The sequence below is a fragment of the Panthera onca genome, chromosome A1 (assembly GCF_046562875.1).
Source record: "Panthera onca isolate mPanOnc1 chromosome A1, mPanOnc1 haplotype 2, whole genome shotgun sequence".
In the NCBI taxonomy this organism is placed as follows: Eukaryota; Metazoa; Chordata; class Mammalia; order Carnivora; family Felidae; genus Panthera; species Panthera onca.
In genome coordinates this window covers 110,913,387-110,919,579 of record NC_138339.1, presented here as the reverse complement: position 1 = coordinate 110,919,579, position 6,193 = coordinate 110,913,387, and the positions used below count along the sequence as shown (strand labels likewise).

The 6,193-nt window shown below is 40.5% G+C and overlaps 1 pseudogene; it reads right to left on the bottom strand.

The window, feature by feature from the left end:
- Window positions 1–3,260: 3,260 nt before the first annotated feature.
- On the bottom strand, window positions 3,261–4,532 carry LOC132674505 (tubulin alpha chain pseudogene; annotated as a pseudogene).
- Window positions 4,533–6,193: the final 1,661 nt, after the last annotated feature.

Sequence of the window (6,193 nt, the reverse complement as noted above, 5' to 3'; positions counted from 1 at the left end):
TTCCATAATCAATAATGGACTCTCATAAAATTTTCAGCAACCATGGGTGGGAGCACATGGCTTGCTGTTTTAATACACTACTACAGTGAATTACATTAGTAGGTTTCCTAACACTAAGCTAACCTGCCTTTGCTCAAATAAACCTCACTTACTCATATTTTACTCTTTTTTTATTGTCATTCTGGATCCTGTTAATATTTCACTCAACACCTTTGCACTGATACTCACAAGGGACATTGATTTTTGGTTTTCTTTCTTTTCATTGCTGTTCCATAGCAGATTTTTGTGCTTATATATCCTTTACTCTGTAACCAGAAACCAGTGGCTTGGCTTTATCTAGAAAAGTGTGAAATCAATTGAGTAATCAATTAAGGTTTGAAGAGTTGATCTGGGAAAACATTTGCACCTCATAGTTGGGGAGAGAGGCAGCCTCCACACAACTTTTCTCTTTTTTTCTAGTATAATTCATCTCTTTAGGTTTTCAGATTTTCTGGGGTCAGCCTTGGAATGTTATCTTTTCTATACATTAAATGTTTTATCCAAGTTTTTAAAAATGTATTTGAACATGATTGACCAAATAAGTCTCCTATAATCTCCTTTAACTTTCTGACATTATTTCTCTATTCTTGTTTACTTATTTCATCCATTCCTGCTTTTTTCCCTTGCAAAAATAAATGAGTGCTGCAACATTATTCACAGTAGCCAAAAGGTGGAAGCAATCCACCTGAAAATAATTCAGACATAGAAAAGGAGGAATGACATATACTAAGTGGATGAACCTTAAGGGCATTGTGCTAAATGAAATGAGCCAGACATTAGAATTGAGACAAAAAGACATTGGAATTTACCATAATGTGGGGGGATGGAGAATGGGAAACTATTGCTTAACAGGCACAGAGTTTCTGTTTAGGGGGATTAAAAACATTTGAACATAAGTAATGACGATGGTTGTACAACATTGTGAATATAATCAATGCCACTAAACTGTATGCTCTAAAATGGCAAATTCTCGTTAAATATATTTTACTACAAAAACACTAATTCCAAAGGATATGTGCACCCCTGTTTACTGTATTTACAATAGTCAAATTATGGAAGCAATCCAAATGTCCATCAATTGATAAATGGATAAAGAAGATGTCATATATATGTACAATAGAGTATTATTTAGCCATTAAAAAGAATGAAATCTTGCTATTTGCAACAACATGATCATGGACCTTATGATTTCACTCACATATGCAATTTAAGAAACCGAAGGGGAAGAAGAACAGATCAGAAAAAAAACAGACTCATATAGAGAACAGTTACCAGAGGTCAAGTGGATGGAGGGGGACTGGTGAAACAGATGCAGATTAAAAGTACACTCATTTTTTTAAGTAACTTATTGAGAGAGAGAGAAGGCACATGGGAGCACACGCGGGGGGGGGGGGGGGGGCAGAGAGAGAAAGAGACACTCAGGCAGCCTCCATGCTATAAGCATGGAGCCAGATGCAAGGCTCAATCTGACAAACCATGAGATCATGACCTGAACCAAAATCAAGAGTTGGACACTTGACTGAGTCATCCAGGCATCACAGAAGTATACTCATCTTGATGAGCACAGACATGGAATTACTGAATCTCTATATTGTACACTTGAAACTAATATAACACTGTATGGTACCTATACTATAATTAAAATTTTTAAATTTTTAAATTTTTCAAATAAAATCGAGTGTAGCCAACAATATTTTTTCCAGACCCAACTAATAGACTTAGTTTCACCATTTTAAAAATTTCTACAATTCATTTGCTTTTGCTTTTATCTTTATTAGTGTCTTACTCTGTTTTCTCTAATTCACATTATTTCATAAATTCTGGTTTTGGGTATTTAAAATTCACTAAATTCTTAATTTTAAGTATTTAATGCTATGAATTTTCCTCTGCAATTTGGCATTGCTTTATCAAGATCTCAGTCTCCAATATGGTGTTTTAATTTTTGTTAATACAGAGTTAATTTTTCTGACTGCTCAATCAATACTTCAAAGGACAGTATAACGTTTTCTGAGTATATAGCTTAATGTGTATCCATTAGAGCTATCCTACTCAGGTCATTCAGAGTCCATATTCTTTCTTTCTTTTAGCTTTATAACTATTGGCCGTAGTTAATAGGTAAGATTTAAGTTTTCTGTTATTTGAACATTTCTATCTATTCCTATATTTTCTGTAACTTTGGCACTGGTTTTCATGACAAATTTTTTAACACATTAAGTTATATCACGAGTTACATCTTTTACTGTAATCAAATGTCCTTTGTATCTAATTTAATGCTTTTTATTTAGAACACAACCATATAGTTATGATTGTTGCTTTCTCTCTCCCTCTCCCTCGCTCTCTTGGCATTTTCTTTGTTGTCTGTTTTGTTGGCTTGGGCCGCCCTAAAAAAATACCATAGACTGGGTGACTCTAAAAACAAAAATTTACTTTCTCACAGTTTTGGAGGCTAGAAAGTCCAAAATGGGGGTGCCACCTTTTGGGATGAGCACTGGGTGTTGTATGGAAACCAATTTGACAGTAAATTTCATATATTAAAAAATAAAAAAAAAAAAAACAAAAAAAAAAAAAAAAAAACAAAATGGGGGTGCCAGCATAGTCACATTCTGGTAAAACTTTCCTGGCTTGGAGACTGCCACCTTCTGCATCTTCCCATGGCAAAGACTACATTCTAGTGTCTCTCTTTTTGCCAGGGCACCAGCTCTATCAGATCAGGGCCCCACCCTTTCAACCTCATATAACCTCAACCACTCTTTAAAAACTATCTCCAATATATAATCTCATAGAGGGGTTAGGACTTCAACATATAAACTGGGGGGGGGGGGGGGGGGAGGCAGGTTGGGACATGACTCACACTAAAGCAATCACTGCACAACTCTACACCTTCAGCCTTTCTGGGCTTCACTGTTCTACACACGTCTCCTATATTGCATAGAACTGAACTCCACATTCTTTGTAAATACGAGTCTCTTAACAGGTGAGTGGGACAATTTACATTTATTGTTAAGGTTATATGTTTGGTCAAATTTGGGGACTCATTTTGTTGTTTTCTAAGCCTTTGCTTTGGGACATGATGGGAAAATCTTACAGGTACACATGGCAGAGTAAGACATGATCATAGTTGAAAGTGAAGACAATCTAATCAGAAAGCTTTAATATTTGTCAGCCAACGTTGAGGCTCAAGTCATGAGTGGGACATGCAAGAAGGCTGAAAGGGATGGTAATTAGTATTCCTCTCCTTGTTTATCCTCTCCTACTGAAGAATCCACACCAACCTCCTCATAACCCTTCTCAAAAGCAACAATGTCCTCACAGGCCTCAGAAAACTCCCCTTCCTCCATGCCATCACCCACCTACTAGCGAACAAAGGGACACTTGGCATTCACCAGGTCATACTTGTGGTCCAGGCGAGCCCAGGCCTCAGCAATGGCTGTGGTGTTGCTCAGCATACACACAGCTCACTGTACTTGGGCCACATCTCCACCAGGTACCACAGTGGGGAGGCAGGTAATTAGCACCAACTTTGAAGCCAGTGGAGCAGCAGTCCACAGACTTGATGCTGCACAGGTCTTGATGGGGGCATGGCAGCAATGCACCTTTAGGAACATGATGCCACAGCATGACAGGCAGTAAGCCATGTATTTACCATGGTGGAGGTCACATTTCACCCCCTGGTTGGCTGGCTCAAAGCATGCATTGGTGACCTGTTCTATACAAAGCTGTTCATGGTAGGCTTTATCAGCAGAGATTACAGGGCATATGCAGCCAGAACAAAGTGGATGCAGGGTTAGGGCACCAGGTTGGTCTGAAATTTTGTCAGATCAACATTCAGGGCTTCATCAAATCAGGGAGAAGCAGTGATTTAGGAATTCAATAGCAAGGTTTCGAGAACAGACACCACAGATGGACTCATTGCCATGAAGGCAAAATCAGACTGCTCCACGGTGGGATGGGTAGTGAAGATGGAGTTGTAGAGCACAACTACATCTGTGGACATCTGGGGGGCTGGGTAAATGGAGAACTCCAGCTTGGACTTCTTCCCATATCAACAGAGAGAGGGAGGTGGACCCAGAACCAGCTCCCCCTTCAAAGCTGTGGAAACCAAGAAACTCTGAAGACATATGCACTCGTCAGCCAGTTTCCAAAATCGGCCCAAGACAAGGTCAATGATCTCCTTGCCAGCAGTGTAGTGCCCTAGGGAGTAGTTATTGGCAGCCTGTGAAGACCTGCTCAGGGTGAAAGAGGTGATGGTAGGTGCCAGTGCAAAATTCATCAATGATGGTGGGTTCTGGATTTACAAACACTGCCCTGGACACATGTTTGCCAGCACCCATCTCACTGAAGAAGATGCAAGAGTCATCCCCTCCCCCAGTGGTCTTCTCACTTGGCATCTGACCATCAGGCTGGATGCCATGTTCCAAGTAATATGGCTCCCAGCAGGCACTGCCAATCTGACCACCAGCCTGGCCAACAGGAATGAAGATGCCCTCATACATGGTGGCTACAGCTTAGCAGGCACCAGCTACAGAAGCAGACACTGGGTCCTGGTTACTGTTGCCAACAAACTAAGAGTCAAGGTAAGTCGCACACTCGGGTACTCATATTTTATGTTCTTATTCCCTTCTCTTGCTTTTGATATTCCACTGTGTAATCTGTTTTGCTATAATGTCACCTTGATTTTTCCTTTTAATAGTTTTTTTTGTTTGTTTCTTTGGTTTTTGTTTTTTTTGTTTTTTTTTTTTTTTTGGTTTTTCTTGCCTAAATGAAAGACTTTGTCTTCAAGGGCCAGTAAATGTCCTTGGATACGTGTCAATGCTAATCATTCTGTATCAGTTTTCTCTGGGCCACAGTGCAGCCTTTTCATTTGGAGACTCAAGTCTTATTTAATTTTCCAAAGCATTTTACTGAGTATCATCTCCAGGCTTCTTCTTAAAGGATACCAATAATGCATACGCTGCAATTCTTTTGCCTTCCAGATCTTTCGGATTCTCTTTCATCCGTTCTATGTTTGTTCATTTCTAGTCTATTTTTGCTTGCTTTTCTTTTTTTTTTTTTTTTTTTTTTTAATTTTTTTTTTTCAACGTTTTTTATTTATTTTTGGGACAGAGAGAGACAGAGCATGAACAGGGGAGGGGCAGAGAGAGAGGGAGACACAGAATCGGAAACAGGCTCCAGGCTCCGAGCCATCAGCCCAGAGCCTGACGCGGGGCTCGAACTCACGGACCGCGAGATCGTGACCTGGCTGAAGTCGGACGCTTAACCGACTGCGCCACCCAGGCGCCCCTGCTTGCTTTTCTTAATCCTGTTCCCCTCTTCATCACGGATGTCAGCAGTGCCTGTTCTCCTTTGCGTTTATTCCAAGGTGCTTGCATTTCAATGGCGGCTCTATTTTTCTCTTCTGCTTCCTTCCTGAGCTCTAGAAGTTCTTGTTTCATCTCCATCTGTGATGTCCCTATTATTTTCCCCAAGCTCTCACTTGCTCTGCTTACACCTGTTTTGTTAACTTGCCTTAATTCATAGCCATTTACTTACTCATCATTTTCAACATCTTGGTGGCCACTTATTATTGTGAAGAACCCTTTCTGCCATACATATATCTGTCCCTCCCTCATGCCTTTTGTCTTATACCATCTTTACATGGAACCTGTTCTGGTTGCCTTTGTGTACTCATCTGTCAATTACATACACTCTTCTGGGACTTTGGAACTAGTTCATGTTGGGAAGGGGCAGGGCAGTACTTCCAGGCTAGCAGAAATTCTCCCTGGTTCAGGGAGAAACCCATCATGACAAGGTTGTATATGCAATTAACTTTAGCTTTTCCCTCTCTCCAGCCAACAAACACAGGCAGCTACAGCGCAAGGCATAACTTGGCTTCTCTTCCACCCACCTCACCAGGAGACAGACAAAAATGGCATTTCCACAGTTTTTTTTTTTAATTCAACTCTGCCTTTCCCATTTCTCTGTGTGATGAAGTAAGGTCTAGGGATCTAGGTTCCCTACCACCACAAGTAGATGCCATTCCTATGATTCCAAAGAAGAAGAAATTGGTTTTGCCCCCTCAGAACGCCATCTGTGTAAGAAAATGTTTTCCTTCCAACTGTGTCTGAAATCTACACCTACAAACACCCCTTCCAGGAGCCTTCCTGGACCTGTACTT